The 19,375-nt window shown below is 32.3% G+C and overlaps 2 long non-coding RNA genes across 4 annotated transcripts; one reads left to right on the forward strand and one right to left on the reverse strand.

The window, feature by feature from the left end:
• Positions 1 to 6,271: 6,271 nt before the first annotated feature.
• On the forward strand, positions 6,272 to 15,618 carry LOC112029589 (uncharacterized). Of its 3 annotated transcripts, none has more exons than XR_010629631.1 (3): positions 6,272 to 6,606; positions 7,945 to 8,033; positions 14,747 to 15,618. It is a non-coding gene; the product is annotated as an uncharacterized LOC112029589 (long non-coding RNA). The 3 variants fall into 3 exon arrangements; XR_010629630.1 differs by lacking the exon at positions 14,747 to 15,618 and adding an exon at positions 9,219 to 9,475; XR_002884769.2 differs by lacking the exon at positions 14,747 to 15,618 and adding an exon at positions 9,222 to 9,475 and having other exon boundaries at positions 6,273 to 6,606.
• A 1,490-nt stretch (positions 15,619 to 17,108) lies between these two features.
• On the reverse strand, positions 17,109 to 18,180 carry LOC112029592 (uncharacterized). Its single transcript, XR_010629632.1, has 3 exons — positions 17,958 to 18,180; positions 17,254 to 17,317; positions 17,109 to 17,153 (listed from the first exon to the last, which is right to left on the reverse strand). It is a non-coding gene; the product is annotated as an uncharacterized LOC112029592 (long non-coding RNA).
• Between the last annotated feature and the right edge of the window lie 1,195 nt (positions 18,181 to 19,375).

Here is a 19,375-nt window from a genome sequence, read left to right on the forward strand (position 1 = left end):
AGTCTCCCGAGTTGAGTGATGTCTTGTCTTACATCACTGGGTCATCTATCCAGTAGGGTTCTGATCCTAGGATCACCTCTGCTGAGCTTTCTGAGCTGCACTATCTCTTCTTTAGGATAGCCTGTCATTCTCTCTGGCCCATTTCTCATGTTCACACCATTCCTCTCGAGCGGTGTGTATTTTTGTACGCTCTTGTTACTGATGCTCCTATCAGTTTTTCTCATTTGTTTCTTCGTTCCTTGAACGAAGTTTATAGGAGTTCATCTTCTTCTCATGCCCTTGTTCATCCTATTTTCATTCATAGGGTTTTGCTTTATCTTGATCTTAGTGGTTTCCCTTCCTCTGAGCCTGTTCATGTGATTGCTCCCATAGGTGTGTCTTTCCTTAGACAAAGGGCCGCTCATCTTAAAGCTGGTTCTAAACACCCTGGTCTGAGCCTTCTAGTAGCGCACCTCCTCCTTCTTCTTCTACAGGTCCTGCTGGTGAGGATGTTCCTGATCCTGATGGTGATGCTGCTGCTGCTGCTGTTGCTGTTCCTCCACCTCCTTCGGACGACTTTGATGTACGTCGTACCTTGGAGACTGTCATGACCGTTCAAGTGGCTCATGGTCAGATTTTGGTGGACTTGCTTGATGAGATTCGTGCTCTGCGAGCCGACTTCGCGCATCTTCATTCACCCTCACCACCTCTTTTTGATGATGGCTTGTGATTGCACTTTGGCATTCCGTCACAAAAAGGGGGAGTAGAGTTTTGACTTGTAGAGGGGTTTTTGTAGTTAGGGGGAGTATTTTTTTTGTATGTGAGGAGCTAGTGGAGTTTATAGATTGCATATCTAGGTGCTTCACTTTGTATATCATTCTTTTAGGATACTCATATTAGGGGGAGTAACATTGTTTTTGATATACATGATATATACTTGATTCTTGTTGCTTTGTGATTCACTGCTTATTGATTTATATTTATGAGTTGTTCATTGATATATGTCTTTATTGTGTATTGTGTGAATCTTACAAGAATGTTATACCTGTTATTTTACTTTTTTCTGTCACACATGCGTTTATGCATTTGTTAAGTATTTCAAGAATATACAGGTTGATTCAATTGAGCTGCTGTCTACACTTGCAACTGATGGATAGTAGTTAGGATTGAATTTGAGTTTATGAGCATTTTTTTTTAAAGGGCTTTTTACTTGTAAACTTCGAGCTTTTAATTTGTGTTTTGTCACGAATTGCCAAAGGGGGAGTTTGTTAGGTTCTAAAGGTTTATGAATTTATGTATTTAGAACTCTAATGTGTAATATTGGCAAACCATAATCAAAACAATGTGTTTAGTCTTGTTTAGGCTTGCTCAAAGTTGATTAATTATTATAAAGTTGGAATCGAGAGGCTGCAGATGCATTGGTGCATTTCGGCCTTGCTCGATCGATCGAAGGATAGACTCGATCGATCGAATCTCGGGTTAGATGCGTTTTCTGTAGAATTTCCAACTCAGCCCTAGCTCATTAAACGTTTAGGGTTTTATGCTTTTGCCCTAGGTATATAAGGCAAAACCCTAGCCACGTTTTTAGAGTTGCTCCTGTTGTATTGTTGCTCATACATTGCTGTTTTGTGTAAATATCTTGTGAGATCTAGAAGAGTTTTCCTTTACACAAAGCTTAGGGTTTTCAAGGTAGAGATTACTTCAGCATCTTGATGATCAACTCGGTTGCTGCCTTTGGAGCTTAAAGAATAACAAGCGTGGGTGCTTGTAGCTGATTGGAGAATCTAAGAAAGAAGGAGTTCGTAGATTCGAAACTTACACGTGGTCGTGTCAGTAAGTTCTATTGGTAGGTAGCATTAGGAAGTCAAGCGAGGAGCTTGTAAGTCCTTTTGTATGAACTTCGATTCTTTCATAGTGGATTCAAGTTTGCCTTGAGGATCGATGGGTCAAATCCTCCCCAGGTTTTTACCGTGTGGTTTCCTTGGTGATCATATCATTGTGTTATTTATTATTCCGCCGCTATATATGTTTGATATGATTGTATGTTTGTGATAACCTAGAATTGCATAATTTGACTAAGTTAATCACTTGGCTAATTAACTAGGTTAATCCAGTTGTGTTTTAAGAGGTCTAAAACCATTCAACATCAAATATATGAATGTACTGGCTTGAAACAATGATTTTTCAGATGTTTAAGCTAGTATTGATGTTTCCACTAATAAAGTAAAATATAATTAAAAGATGTTAAAAAAAAATATTTAAATAGTCAAGCGAGGAGCTTGTAAGTCCTTTTGTATGAACTTCGATTCTTTCATAGTGGATTCAAGTTTGCCTTGAGGATCGATGGGTCAAATCCTCCCCAGGTTTTTACCGTGTGGTTTCCTTGGTGATCATATCATTGTGTTATTTATTATTCCGCCGCTATATATGTTTAATATGATTGTATGTTTGTGATAACCTAGAATTGCATAATTTGACTAAGTTAATCACTTGGCTAATTAACTAGGTTAATCCAGTTGTGTTTTAAGAGGTCTAAAACCATTCAACATCAAATATATGAATGTACTGGCTTGAAACAATGATTTTTCAGATGTTTAAGCTAGTATTGATGTTTCCACTAATAAAGTAAAATATAATTAAAAGATGTTAAAAAAAAATATTTAAATAATTTACCGTGTGGTTTCCTTGGTGATCATATCATTGTGTTATTTATTATTCCGCCGCTATATATGTTTGATATGATTGTATGTTTGTGATAACCTAGAATTGCATAATTTGACTAAGTTAATCACTTGGCTAATTAACTAGGTTAATCCAGTTGTGTTTTAAGAGGTCTAAAACCATTCAACATCAAATATATGAATGTACTGGCTTGAAACAATGATTTTTCAGATGTTTAAGCTAGTATTGATGTTTCCACTAATAAAGTAAAATATAATTAAAAGATGTTAAAAAAAAATATTTAAATAGTCAAGCGAGGAGCTTGTAAGTCCTTTTGTATGAACTTCGATTCTTTCATAGTGGATTCAAGTTTGCCTTGAGGATCGATGGGTCAAATCCTCCCCAGGTTTTTACCGTGTGGTTTCCTTGGTGATCATATCATTGTGTTATTTATTATTCCGCCGCTATATATGTTTAATATGATTGTATGTTTGTGATAACCTAGAATTGCATAATTTGACTAAGTTAATCACTTGGCTAATTAACTAGGTTAATCCAGTTGTGTTTTAAGAGGTCTAAAACCATTCAACATCAAATATATGAATGTACTGGCTTGAAACAATGATTTTTCAGATGTTTAAGCTAGTATTGATGTTTCCACTAATAAAGTAAAATATAATTAAAAGATGTTAAAAAAAAATATTTAAATATTATAAAACATGTTATTCATGGTAATATATGGGTTAATGTACTTTTAGGCTATTTGAGCTTATAAAATATGTGAATTTTAAAGTACATGTTTATAAATTTATAAAATAAATAAATAAATATAAACACACATATATATAGCAATATTCTCAAAAATGATACTTCGTTATTAACTAGTACCAAAATACTTCATGCACCTAGCCAAAGGGAAACAAAATTGAGGCATTAGTTACTTTTATGGGGGGTTTGGGCTATTGGGGTTTGTAGGCCCTAGGTATATTAGACCTAAATTTTTCTTCTAGAGCTACATATCTTAGAGAGGATCTTGACTTTATATTGGATCTTTTGCGCCTAAGGATACACTTATGTATTTTGAATATATACTTTTGGAGTATTTGATGTGTAGTATTATTTATAACCAACATTACCAGGCCAAAAAGATATTGTAATCAACATTACCAAGTCAAAATAAGAAAATAGATCAATCATACACAATAACACAAACATTTAGCTAAAATACTCCTCTATTAAGGGGAAACCATGGGTATACTCCAAATAAATTCACTCCTATAAAAACAAGTTAAAAATCATTTTCAAGTTTACTCAACTGAGATCTTGAGTTACTCTAGATACAATTTTTCATAGTTGTAGCACCCAAAACCTTAATTTTTCTCATTATATATGTGTCTCAACTCTCATGGCCCAAAAAAAAAAAAAAAAAAACCACACGCTTTTCTTTACTCTCACACACCATATCACAGTACTGTAATACTTTCATGCTGTTTTGATTATGAAAACGCAAAACAACTACATTTAAAGTAATTAGTATTGCAGTAAGAACAAGCAGAAAAAAATGCTCAAATAAGAAGATCAACAAGTGATACCCATTAGTAATGTCTTTCCAGAGAGCTCGGCCACGTCACTTAAAGCCTTTCTCCATATCTGCACCTTCTTCTTCTGAAACGGTTTTCATGTTCAGCAAAGGCCACAGCAAAAGTCTTCTTCTGATGCCGCACAATCTTAGGTTCCACATGGTAGAAAATGGGCAACACTGTCAACCCTCCTCTCCTCCTTGCATTCAAGGATCTTTACAAGTTCTTCCAGGCACCATGTGGATGATGCATAATTTTTAGACAAAATAACGACTGCTATTCTTGATTTCTCGATTGCATCCAAGAGTTTCAGCGAAATGGGATTTCCTGGCTCAAGTTTTGTATCATCCTTAAAGGTCTTAATCCTTTTACCTTCCAAAGCACGATATAGATGGTCCGTAAAATTATTACGGGTGTCTTCACCTCTAAAATTGAGGAAAACGTCATTTTGCGGTTGGGGTTTAGAACAAGGAGAAGAAAAAAGATGATTGGACGGTTTGAGTGGTGGAGCAGGAAGCCGTTGGTACATACTTAATACTAAGCGAGTTAGAGTTGAGATTCTAAGACAGACAATGTCATGTGTATTCGAACGGAGTTGGCAAGTAGCAAACAAACTATACCAACGGGAGAGATCAAAGAGACGATGGGATACTAGTCAAAGCCATTGCACACCACTAGTTAAGCTTCCTATAGATAAGCAATAGTGGTGCTAAAAAAACACTCTCAACTCTCACCTCTCTCTCAATCAAAAAAAGGAAACAAAAACTCTCACCTAGGAACAAAAACTTTCACCTGAGCTGCTGTCCTTCACTACCATCAAACATTTCTTCTTAATCTCCATCTGGACCATAATTCTCTATTTCTTCTTGATCACCTTTCAAAACTCTTTGCCGGCAGAAAACCCACATCAAAAGAACATTGAGGTGTTGATGGAAGGGAATGCAGTTGAATTAACTGAGTGAAGAGAAGGACTGAAAATGTGGAGAGGTTAATTGAAAAATGGACGTTTAGGATTTTAAATAGTAGATGGAATATTTTATGGAATCTTTTAAGGAAGGGTCTAGATTGTCTTTGTGTGGAATGTGAACCTAGCTGGATTTTTTTTTAAAATTTTTTTTAGAGATATCATCTAGAGTCTGTTTGAATAGTACTTATTTTGTTGAAATTAAAAACTGAAAACACTGTAATAAAATAATTTTTAAATGTGTAAATAAAGTCGTGGGACTCATTTTTAATGAAAAAATTGCTAAAAAGTGAAATTTATAGATCTCATGAACAGTGCACAAGACTCACTAATGTGCTGAAAAGTCAACAATATACAGCTACTATTCATAAACAATGCATTAACAATAGCCATGTCCCTTGAAATGAGTGTTGCAGCAGAGAAAAAAAATATAAGAAAAATGCAAACGCAACCGTAGAAAATGTGTATCCAAACCAACAACTAGTAGGAAGCAATTACATTTTACAACGTGTGTGACAGTGGTGGGATGGTTGTTGTAACACCTTGACCCCAATTTTATAGTTAACATTTGTTCAAGTGGTTAATTATTATTTTAATCACTTACTTTCTAAATTAATAGAAGAGTATTTAATAAATACATTATTTTATAATGTCATTGAATAAGAATTGTAGAGATTATAAATATTTGAATGGCTAATTGTATTATGTATATATATTACGTATGTACAAAATTATATTAAGCAGTTTAAGTTATTAGATATATATTTGTTGGTGTTTAATAAAGTGTATAAAGGTAAGGGTACATATATATATATGTGTGTGTGTGTGTGTAAAGTGATATTATTCTTGGTAGAAAAGTGTAAGTGTGAATACTAAAAGCTGAAAAGATGAGTTATCCTTTCTTTCCCTAGCAATTTACGTGAATCACCCAAGATATTTTGCTTGACTTCTTGGCTGCAGAAACTTTCTAGGTCTTCTTGCTTTGCTTCTTTGTTTTCTTCCTTCTTTGTTCTTATTGGCTACACCTTTATGTCTTCTTTGACTTTCTCAAAGAAAGAAGACTCAAGAAGCTCTCTACCTCACCATTTCCCACGGGTCCATGCAAATCAGAAATTTGCACCTTACTTTATTCTTTTTCTCTCAAGGAAAGAGCTAGGAAGCTCCCTTAAGTCTTCTCTCAACCCCACGGGTCAGCATCTCAAAAGGAAAATTAAGCTCCATCTCATTTCTTCTTCACACTCTCTCAAAGAAACTAGAAATTCAAAGACTCTCTCAAGCTCTACCTCTCACACCTACGGGTCCAATATCAAAGAAAGAAAAAAAACTCCCAACTCTTCCCTCCCTCTCTCACTAAAACCATATATCTCACTCTAAGGAAGAAATTAAAAGTTTAGCCCTAAGATTTCAGCTTCAAAGCTGTGGGTAAGTAAATAAAAATCTAATCTTGTCATGGTATTTTAATGGTGGTATGGTTTGCTTTAATTTCGCTTCTATGTTTCTCTAATAGGATTGTTAGAAGTTGGTTTTTGTGGTTTGTAAAATTGGGAAGCTTGTTAGTCTATATATATATATATATATATATGCTGTTTTAAGAAGCTTTGAAACTATGTTTGTGAATTGTTGAAGGTAGATTAGGGTTTTTACTAATTAATGATGGTATATGATTAAGGAAGTAAGGAAAACTTAGGATAAGTACTATTGGTGTTACTACTGGGATTTGTGTGGTATTCAATTTTGCTTTAAATGGTTAAATGACTGTAAATAAGTGTTTTCTAACATGTTTAATGAGTGCATAAAAATCCCCATATGAAAACAACATCCTTTGATAATTGTTTGTGAATTTACAAGAAAATGTTGCGAAGCTGTCACTGTGACAGATTCTGTGTTTATGCATGATAAATTATGTATTAAATTGTATATAGTGGATTTGGATGCTAGGGTTATTTTCTGTGTAAGCTAAGATATATACGGTTGTCATGGAAGTGGTCTCACAGAATTTGGATTAATATAAAAATAATTGATTAATTTCTAAGTTGCATGAAATTCTGTCAGGAGAGATTTGAGTATGCAGTATTGTATGATTTTTAGTAAATTATGATTTTACGATTTGACTATGAAATTTTTATGGTATATAGTGGACATACAGGGGAGTTTCTCTGTAAAATTGCATGAGGTTTGGACGGGATTTGTTGGCCCGTTTGCATTTTATAAGTTATGTATATGCTGCTGGGACAAACAGTGAACAGTAAGGGATATGCCTAACTTTGAAGATTTAATTCTAAAGTTAGGGTGAGTGATTTGAGTTATAATTTATTACACTCATCATTTGATATGTCTAAATCATAGATTAATTTTTTTATAACTTGGTTTAAGGTTTAGAACTCAAAGGAGGGGTTCTAAATCATTCTATTGCATTTTCATGTTGCTGTCTTGTTCAATGTGTTGTATGTTGCCATGCGAGTGTTTATGGTTACATGACAATGCTTAAAACAGTGTATATTTATGCATGCATTATTGTTCTAAGCTCAAAGTACCCTTTGAAATGAAGCTGGCTCTTTCTAGAGTTATGAGATAAATATGAGAATGATGGTATTTCTTTAGGTTGGTACATCATTTGTTGATGTGTGCATAATATGTTTGTGGGAACCTCGTTGAGGTGGGATTAGGATTTCCTTAATTTTAAAAGATAGGCTTTGAGATGAATGTGTAAGTTTATGATAAGGAAATTATGGATAGTAATAAGTTTTGATTTCGGTTTAGGTGTTACCAACTGCCAGGTCTAAGCTCCTTCAACTTTAGGCTCTCCATTCCTCTGCTTTCAAGTAAGGGATAAGTTATATGAGCATTTGGTAAGTCATGAGTTTATTTTAAAGTATGTGATGCATTAAAAAGTTTTGATTAGAGATATGGCATATAATCATTATTCTTACAAAGATATGTTCGTGAGCTTTCGAAACCTTATGTATATGATTTAGGCATATTGATGCTATTACTAATTCCACGAACATGATGTTTAAAGAAAAGAATGGAAATGCTATTATTATGAAATATTATGCAAAATAAGAAATTTCAGTATGATGTAAAGTATGAAATGTTTTCGGGTTATGTCCTCTAGTGATTTGAACTCTGCTAGTAGGGGTTAATTACTAGCTTTTCATGGAAAACATTATCTGATTGGCCATTTTAAGAGGGACTGGCTCTGCTATACCCGCCCCTTGTTGGTTACGGCCAACTTGTGGGGGAAGCCAACCTACCCCCATGGTTGGAATATATGTATTATGATGTGATCCTGGGAATACCTGGCATTGTGGGGAATGCTGGATGCCTAGCACCGTGGTGCTAGAAGCCTCCCAAATAAGTATAGACTTATCAGATATGGAATAATCAATATGTTATGAACAGCTATGTTATGTTATTAATCAGGAGGGAATTATTTTGTTTAAATGCATTGTGAAAAGTAAAAGCTCATGGCAAGAAGAAGTTTCTGATGAAAAGAAAAGCTGTTCGTTAAATATAAAAGTTTCTGAAGTTTTGTTGTGCTATAAAGATAAAGCTTCTGATGAAAGTACAAGTTATGTTTAAAAGTTATCAGATACCTGTTCTTTATGAAATGTAAAACTTTATGACTATGAAATTTATAATATTTTTTGGGAAAATGTTTATAAAGAAAGATTTTCTTATTGGGTCAAGATGTTTCTAGTTTAATACAAAGTTGTCGATTATCTGATTTAAGTTAAAATGATTATTTTGTGATGAGAATATACATATGGTAACTTTGTAGGAAATGAAGTAAGCTTAATCCGAAAGGTTTTGGTAATATTAACCTAATAAGGAAAAAGGAGAACAATTATTTTCTATGAAGAGTGTATAAGCTATTATTATGAATAGTATAAAATACTATGCATGGGAAAAATGTTCTCCTATTCGAATATTCATAGAATGAAATGATTTGATTTACATGCATCCTTATTAAATTCTCATATATCTTACCTTTACTGAGCTGTGTAGCTCACCCCTTCCACTCTTTCAATTAGTAGGTTTTATTTTGGAGCAGAGGGAGCCTTAGTCGAGTTTTAGAAGGAGCTGGTTTTAGTTTTATATGTATAGATTCTAAATTAACAATATGATGTTTAGATTTGTAGCATTGTGTATTTTAGGATCTAATAAAAGTGTATACCTTAAAGCATTAAGAGATATATTATGTGGAATTTAGAATTTGAGTAATTGGTGGATTATGTTATTTTTTGAGTACAGTGTAGATGTTTTGAATGTCAAGTGAAAAGTTATATTATTTTCATGGTTTTAAAAATCGGTACGGTGAAAGAACCGGATTAGGGAGTGTTTACCGGTTTTATGGTCTGATCGGGGTCCGACCAGTGGTCGAATCGATGATGTCATAAATAATAAATAATTATTAATTAGAAAAATAAATAAATAATTTTATAACTAGTCATTTTAACTAAAAAATTTAATAATAGTAAAACATTAAATATTAACTTACCAACTTTTGGACACCACTTAACAAAATTCAACCAAAAAAAAAAAAAGAATAAGTATTATACGCATGGTTTTAAAAATCGATATAGTAAAAAAGTTGAATTAGGGAGTGTTTATCAGTTTTATGGTCCAATCGGGATCCGACCAGTGGTCGAACAAATAATTATTAATTAGAAAAATAAATAAATAATTTTATAACTAGTCATTTTAACTAAAAAATTTAATAATAGTAAAACATTAAATATTAACTTACCAACTTTTGGACACCACTTAACAAAATTCAACCAAAAAAAAAAAAAACCATAAAAAGATAAAGTGTAACAATTACAAACCATTTTTAGTTATTTTTTAATTTGTCAAATAACCAAAAGAAAGTCACCAATGGGTAACAACATCATTGCCCACTTGATACTTTTTTCCCACCTATCCTACACTTACACGTTTATATCACATCCACCACACATTTATTCAAACTTTCAAACAACTCTCTGGACAAATAACTCTAGACTTAAGAGTTTCTTTCCTATTCACTTTTTGCTAAAGTTTCATTTCCAGATTTCCCTCTTCAATATGCTCTCCCTCTCTCTGTTTGCCTCATCAATATGGGTATGTGCAAGTGCAACTATGCAAGAGCAGAAAACAAAGGCTGAAGCGGAGTGTGGACAGATAAAATCATATAAAATTTGCTTTGTTTTGGGGCTCCTTCCTCATCGCAAAGATAAGAGATCTGATGTTTTTGGAGTCACTGTTAGTGTCTTAGGCTTCACCACTTCAAGCTTGAGAACATTTTCAAAATCAAAATCTCTCATCTCAAATCCGAAACAAAATCTCTCTCTCTCTCTCTCTCTCTCTCTCTCTCTTAAAAAAAAACACAGCATCTGTAGTTTTAAGGAAGAGCTGCTAAAAACCGATTTAATCGTGCTGATTTTCGGTTTTCTCGGTTAAACCGGCAGTTTTCGGTTTTAAACGGTTTTTCTTCTATTTTCGGTTTTAAACAATAACCGGACCGGATTAGTGTCCGATTCCCGGTTGAACCGGCCGGTCCGGTCCGATTTTTAAAACCATGATCATTTTAGCAAAGAAACAAGAATGAAAATGAAGAGGAAAGCTTTTGTAAAAGCTTTTTCTGAAAGTTTTGTAAAAGTTAAGTTGATTCTTGTTAACATCAGGTTTAAGCTTGATATTAGCATGTCGGTCATGGTCACAAATCCGGGTATCGGGTTTGGGGCGTGACAGTTGTTGTTGATTGTAGTGGATTTTTTTTTTAAAGAATTAGTCGATATATTATTTTATTATAATAGATATATTATTTTATTGTGTTATTTATATTATTTTTTTGTGTTGAAAGCTAAAAAAGAAATAGTGCCAACAAAAAAAAAATTGTTTTTTAGTAAAAAAATTGTATAAGTATAATTTGGGGTTAAAAAATCACTTGTTAATACTAGACAATTATTTGCTATCATGTGGTGGTGGCAGCAACGGTGGAAGAGTCAGTGGCGGTAGCAATAGTGGCAGCGATAGCCGTTATGGGTGGTTGTGATTGTTGTTTGTAGTAGACATATTATTTTATTGTGATATTTATATTATTTTATTATGTTGAAAGCTAAAATAGATCCACTACTACTAGATGTTTTGTAAAATGAGTAGGTAAAATAGATAAATAATTTTTTGTTGTACCAAATTACTAAATTTATAATTCCACCGCTATGAATGCTCTAAGGAAAAAAAATATCATGCCCTTTGTACGATAATTATTGAAAAGAAGCGAGAAAACTATTTATTAAAAGAAAAAAAAAAAAAAAAAACTTGGAGAGTGTTTGGTTTGATGAGCTTTGAGTTATATAACCAAGACTCAAAAATCGTGGGCCCTACTTAAAAGTAAAGTAGGTTGTTAGGCTTAGTTTTTGAATTGAGTTTTTATAACTCATAACTGAGTTAGGTTGGGTTTGGATTGCACTTTTTTGGGTATGACTTTTTTTTTAGTCTTATGTATTGTTTGTGGGACCCACAAGTATGAAATTTAATAAATTTTAAGTTAAAATTGGGTTTCACGATATAATTCACACATTTAAAAATTATTTTGTTATAATATTTTCAATTTTCAATTTCAGTTTTCAACCATAAGCGATATCCAAACAGATTAGAGTAATTAGAATTAAAAACAAGTTTTAAGAGTTTTTAAAGAGTGTTTGGTACATGTATTTGAAAATATGTGTTTTATTATTTAAAAATATGTGTAAAAATACGTATAAATAAAAAAAACATATAAAAATATATTTAATATTATTTAAAAACTGAAAAAATATTTCTGAGTAGATATACCAAATACCCCTAAAATTATTTAAAATTATTGAGAACTGAGTTGTAGGCATTTTCATATATTTGGTAATACATGGGACCCGTAGTTAGACCACACGTGTGCTCCACCACCCTTTTTATCTTTTTTTTCTTTACTTTTTCTCCCTCCGTGCTGATACTTCTCTTCTTTCTTTCTTCTCTTATTTTTTTTCTCTTTCCTCATTTATCTTTTCTTGTTTTCTTTTCTTCTACACGCTGGGCTCTTTTCTTCTCTTATTGTTTTTATCTTCTCTTATTTTTTTTCTCTTTCCTCATTATTGGCTTTTTTTTTTTTTTTTTTTTTAAAAAAAAAAAAAAAAAAAAAAAAAAAAAAAAAAAAAAAAAAAAAAAAAATTTTTTTTTTTTTTTTTTTTTTTTTTTTTTCACTCTGGTTGCTTCTTATTCTTCTTTCTTTCTTCTGCCTTCACACTGGTGATGGCAAAGATGGGGATCACACTAGTGATGGCAAAGATGGCGCAGAGATGGCGGAGGCCCAATAATGATATTAGAGTTTTGGATTAAAGTCATGATTTTCGTTTTAATCGGTATAAGATTTGCTTTTTTTACTTGATATTTGATTTTAGATTTTATGGGTTTTATGGGGTAATTTGCTGAAATTTAATTTAGAACAAACTTAAAACCCAAATCTCATCCTTTCCTATAAAAATAAATAAATAAAGAAAATCTATTTTCCCAAAATAGATTTCATGATTTTTCAATTGTTCACTCAAGCGAATTCTGCTGAGATTTCTTAATCGTTTCAGCAACATCGTCCAATCGTTCGCTCCGCCACGCAAGCCACTGGAGTCATTGTCGGATCCTACGTTTCTTGATCTCAAGGTTTATTTCTCTTGATTTTTTTTTCCCCAAAATGGATTTCGAGATACTAACTTTTCATGTAATTTTGAAAATTGGCTTTTAACCCTTGTCATTTAGATGTATCTACTCTATCTTTTGATGTGAGAAGTAGATAGATTTTCATGAAGTTGTACTAGTTTTTGTGGGTTTGGATCCATGTTTATGTTTTGCGCAAATATGCCTTTTACTTTTCTTTTTTTTTTTTCACACGTTTAGCTGGGATTTTTTAGAAAATAACTACAAAACCCAAACAATATTATTAGTTAGGCAACGTTTCAAACATATTGCATTTCTAACAATTCGACTTCAGAGGAGTCGATTTTACTGTTCATATCACCTATTTTTTTGGGCCACGTAGATAAAGAAATCGAGTCCTTTATTCTCATTTTTTATACATAGAAATCGACTACAGGGAAGTCGCTTTCAACACAAAGAAAACGACTCCAGTGGAGTCGTTTTCTTTGTATTGAAAACGACTTCACTGAAGTCGATTTCACTCTGTAGAAATTCAAAGATCATTCACGTTGTGACCTTCAAATCCAAAACGGACCCGAGCGTGTTGGTCAGAATCGGCGCCTGGATTCTTCGTGCTTCGCCGTCAGTATTGCTAGGTTCGTCGGCGCCTGGGTTCGTGGGTTCGTCGACGCCTGCTTGCTCGTCGGCGTTGCTCGTCGGTGTTGCTCGTTGCTGGGTTCGTTTTCTTTGTATTGAAATCGCCTCCACTGAAGTCGATTTTTATGTATAAAAAATGAGTATAATGGACTCGATTTTTTTATCTATGTGGCGCAAAAATAGGCGATATGAACAGTAAAATCGACTCCTCTGAAGTCGAATTGTTAGAAATGCAATATGTTTGAAACGTTGCCTAACTAATAATATTGTTTGGGTTTTATAGTTATTTTCTAAAAAAAACCCGTTTAGCTCAGCAAAACTGAAAGTACAGCTACTATTTAGGCACTGTTTATATAAATAGTAGTTATATTATTTGACTTTTTAACTCATTTTCAGTCACATCGGTGGGTTCTATGCACTGTTTACGAGACCTATAAACTTCACTTTTCAGCCATTTTTTTTTTATTAAAAGTAGATTTCACGGTACTATTCACACATTTAAAAATTATTTTATTACAATATTTTTAGTTTTCAGTTTTTAGCAAAATAAGTTGTATTTAAACGGACCCTTTATTTAAGTTCTTCCAATCTTTCTATTTGTTGGGTGTATATTGCTGTTAATCTAATGAATTTTGAGTTCTGTGAAGCATATATTAGCATGGAATAAAAGACAAACTATGGATGATAAAATCTTACTTTTTGGACAAAGATAGACTAAACATTGGCCTGAATTAGTGTTCTTTGAAACAATGAACCCATTCACACGTATATATGTCACACCCATAAAGTAGGAATTTTAATATTAGTCAAAAGATCTGTTGGTTAGTGCAAGAAATTTTTAATATCAGTCAATAGTGCAGGAATTTTTTAGCATGGGCTCAAGGCATTTGGCCATGATTGGCCTCAAGTTTATTGATTAATTGGAGCTATTGGTTAGGATCCAAAATTCAAGGATTGGCCATATAATCTTACTTTGTGTCAAAGCCCTTTACAAACTCATTGAAAAGTTGTACTAGCATTTTTAGCATGTACAATGATCTCTCTGTAAATTATAACATCATGTTTATTGTGGGTAAAGAAAATGCAATAGAATTATAAGTTGATAACTGACAAAGTTTGAAAATTCTGGAAATTTTCCCTTTCATCTCTTTTCCTTGGAAACCCAAATTCTATGGATAAGTAACATAGAAGACATTATTTGTTATTTTCCCACTCAGCAATATGTGGCTCATTCTTTTTTCATTTTTTGGTAATTCAGGTATTTTTTCAAAAAACATACAAAGAGTCTAAAGATTCATGTCAGGACATTACACCCTTTGCTACAACTCACCAACCAATCTAATGAACAAGATTCAAATGAGACAAGACCAAGCAAGGGAGAGACTATAAGTAGAGACAAGCATGATCACTACCTAGATTAAGACAATTATATACCAATAATGAAATTTACAAAACTCATTTCATGAAACCCCCAAAATACAACAAAAATACAGTAAACCCACTTAAATTTCCTCTTAAATAGAGCAATTCAAAAGTGACCCAACTGAAAAATCTTACAAATCATGTTAAATAAACCATAAGTCTTAGATGTTATCAAACTCTAAAGTCACCATCCTTATCTCCATCTTTGTGCGCACACAATGAACCACCAAGTCACCAACCCATTGCCACAAAAAACCCATCAAACCCACAGAAAACTTATACCCTCAAACCCCAATTAAAAACCATACACAACATATGTTGTTGCTGTGGAGAGTGGGATAGTAGAAAGGACGATGACAATGGCAGGAAATTTTGCGGCTTGTGGTGGCATATGGCGGCCTATGGTGGCATATTGCAGCATGGGTAGTGAGGTGCTAGGTGTACTTCTTTGTTCTTGAAGACTTGAACAATAGAAAGAAGAGGTTTGAGATTTTGATTTGTTTTGATTTCTGAAATAGGATTATGTGTAGAAAGATGTATTTAATTTTTTAGTTAAAGGCTGACGTGGCGTTATATTATTGGTGGCATGATTCAAGGGGTTTATGCCACATTCGAACAGAATTTAAACTCTTCTAATATATAGGAGTACTATCTTACATGATCTTATGTTAGTATCTTAATATTCTATCCTAATTGATTTTTAACTTCCCTTTTATACTCTTGAAATTTTTCAAAATTTTCGTATTTTTTACGCTTTAAATATGTGTCCATATCATGAATGTAACAAAATATTTCATTTCTCTAATGTAACATACATTAGTACATGTCGTTGTCGGGAATTGGGAGTTCACACGCCTTAATTCAAACCTAGATCCTTATCTCCCTCATCACCAGTATCATCTGTACTCAACTCAACATGATCCTTAAGTGAGACATTGGAAATTAAGTAGGTTTTGAACCCATAACCACATCATCTACCTATTCTTATGTAAAAAGAAAATATGAATTGAGATAGAACTCATTGGCATAGTTGAACCTTGCAATAAGTAAAGTACCATGGCACGGGACAGGATCTAATCCAAAACTATGCACATAAAAACAAGCTCAACTTGGTAAGAGCTAGAAGTATATGTAAATGGAACAAAAACTTGGAAATGTGACACAATTAGAGATACATGTAAACACAGAATAAAATGCAAAGAGAGATGATATATATTATATAAATGCAAAAACCATATCATTATGGAATTCATAATGCAAAATAACATTCAAAGTAAACATATGATGTGTCATGTGTCATCCTGAACCTATAAGCAAATTTGGCCTACCAAGCAAGAGGATTGCAAATTACAACTTGTATCTTATCTCTTGTCCAATAAAACAGACAAGAAAGGAGTACAGTCATCTTAGTCTCACTATTAGTATAAAATTAACTAATCTGATCAATGGAGGCTCCAATTCCCCAGTAGTCTAGAAAGCTGATTATTTTCCTACTCTCTACATATTGCATGATTAAGTATTTTCTGAATGCCTACATTAATTAGCTCAACTAAGAGTCAGTTAACAAAAAGGGTTTGAAAGTTCTAAAGTTAATTTTCCTAACACTTAAAAAAATGTTTCTTTCCCACTCTTCTTTTTATGGAAGGGGTCCAAGAAAGACCAACACATAATTAACACAACTGCCAATAATAATCTAGAAATTTTATAACGAAAGAGACATTGTCCTGTTTAAGCTGAGTATCGCAGCAATTACAATCTCTTGGAATATGTCGCTACTTATGATCAAAATTTAGACGCTACAACATGATTATCTATTTCTCAGTATAACATTGATGATAAAAGTATTTCATGAATAACAAAAAGTAGATTCATAATATAAAGAATGTTGATTTTTAACTGTTTACTTTGAGATGAAGTTTATTTCATTACCTATATATACTATACTAGTATGAAAGAATGAAAGAACTGAAAAAGTGCATTTGAGCCAGAGCCTTATAAAAAAAAAATATCAAATAGCTGAAAAGCATTGCTTTAGAGAGCTTACTGCACGTAGCAGAGTCCTCCAGTCTCTTTCTCAAATATCCTACAACAAAATCACCAAATCCATTAACTTTTAACACGCAAAACCAAGCCTTATCTGCACTATTCATACAAATTATTCGACATAGTGGAGAGGAAAAAAATAAAATAAAATAACCACCTCGTCAAGCAATTTTTGCTTGGCCTCTACTTCTGAAGAATCTCTGCGAGAATAAACACCATATAAACAAAATTTCATACACCCGCAAAATAAATAATGAATATATAAATACATATCAAAGCAATAAATTTACCAAACAAAACCTTCCCACTATACGACCCACACAGCAACGGCATTTTGCGCATACACTCTTCTCCTTAGCACAACCTACATCCACATCAACCCAATGCCTAAATTCTAGATTAACCAAAACCCAGTAGCAAAAAAATAAAATAAAATAAAAACTTTGTCCAAAATTCAATTCAGTCCAATAACTTACAATTTATTCATTTCAGTCTTATTACTTTTACTTTTATTCAATGTGTTCATTTGGTTAGTTGTTTTGGAAGCTTAAAAGAATGTTTTTAAAACTCAAAACTCTGTTTTGCAACCACAACTCCTCATAGTTTTTTTTACAAACGCATCCGTAATCTTTTTTTTTACAAACGCACCCATAATCTTTTACTAGAAGTTAGAACTGAAATGAATAAATCAAAACACAAAAGTTATAAGACACTTGAATCTTGGGCAAAATCTGAGAGTGCAATTTGTAATTTAGCAAAACATATATTAAAATAAAGTACATTGATTCAACAAATCAGAGCTACAAATGGGCTATTTAGTTTGTATATTCCAACACAAATTTGAAAACTTGTAAACAATGTTACTATTTTTTCTGTGAAAGAAACACAAACCACGACAGAGATTATGGTAAGCCTAACGATCGGCGCGTTTTGTCAAAATGTGGCAGAGGACTTGTACACGAACTATGAAGACAAGAAGAAAAAGAAAAAGGGAAAGGAAATACCATTTGGCAGGGGACTTGTACTTTCCGTAACGGCGCTTCCATTCGATCTGCTCTTTACAACATAGACACACACCCGTAATCTCAGAATACGGCCTAAACTTTCTGCCAACTTCCTGTCATAAATATGAATTAGTTTTCCTTGGTAAAATGTTTTCCAGAGAAAGAGAAATCGACTGTTTGTTGTAGGCGTTGGGTATCCAAGTGAATTTGTTTTGGTGCTTTGGGGGGCCCTGCCTGCTGCTCATTTTTTTTTTTTCTGAAAGAGCTTCTGTTCTGGTCTTCTGAGTTTTGGTTTTAGAGTACGTAAAACGACGAGACGTTTAGTCATTTACTATGGCTGCCAGGATTTTTTTTTTTTTTTAATTGACAAAAAAATTATAATTATTTTACATCTTATGTACCAAATACTTATCATGAAAAACTAAAATATTTTCTATTTTCTCACTTTTAGTTTTATGTATCTTCTCAACATTTTTTATCTTTTCACTTTTTTATATTCTCAACTAAATAAATTCTATTTTTTTTTAATAATAATAGATCGATAATTACAATGAGATAAATTTTGAATTCTAACAAGTTAAAAATAGTATAAAAAAATTACCAATTAATTTATAAGACTATGAGAAATAGTAGAGAAAATTATTGATATGTTGGCAACAACACCACTTCGTAACTACAGAACTATTTCTTAACCAAAATTCAAAAACCAAAAAAGGGTCTCTCCCTACAGCTCTTTTTTTTTTTTCTTTAAAAATGAGATTACAGAATGTCATTGGGTGCAATAATCAATAGTTATGTACTAGCACTTTTAAGTTTTAAGATTAAAACTTGAAAGTTCACTTTGAATCAAAAAATTTATTAAATTTTAAATTTTTAACTTTTTACTTTTTTTTTTTTTTTTTTTTTTTTTTTTTTTTAAAAAAAAAAAAAAAAAAAAAAATTATTTTACATCTTATGTACCAAATACGTATCATGAAAAATTAAAATATTTTCTATTCTCTCACTTTTAGTTTTATGTATCTTCTCAACATTTTTTATCCTTTCACTTTTTTATATTCTCAACTAAATAAATTCTATTTTTTTTTAATAATGATAGATCGATAATTACAAAATTTTGAATTCTAACAAGTTAAAAATACTATAAAAAAAATTACCAATTAATTTATAAGACTATGAGAAATAGTGTAGCAAATTATTGATATGTTGGCAGCAACACCACTTCGTAACTACAGAACTATTTCTTAACCAAAATTCAAAAACCAAAAAAGGGTCTCTCCCTATAGCTCTTTTTTTTTTTTCCCATTTTTATTCTCAGTAAAAATGAGATTACAGAATGTCATTGTGTGCAATAGTCAATAGTTATGTACTAGCACTTTTAAGTTTTAAGATTAAAACTTGAAAGTTCACTTTGAATCAAA

This window comes from Quercus suber, unplaced genomic scaffold (assembly GCF_002906115.3).
Source record: "Quercus suber isolate HL8 unplaced genomic scaffold, Cork oak 2.0 scaffold_105, whole genome shotgun sequence".
In the NCBI taxonomy this organism is placed as follows: Eukaryota; Viridiplantae; Streptophyta; class Magnoliopsida; order Fagales; family Fagaceae; genus Quercus; species Quercus suber.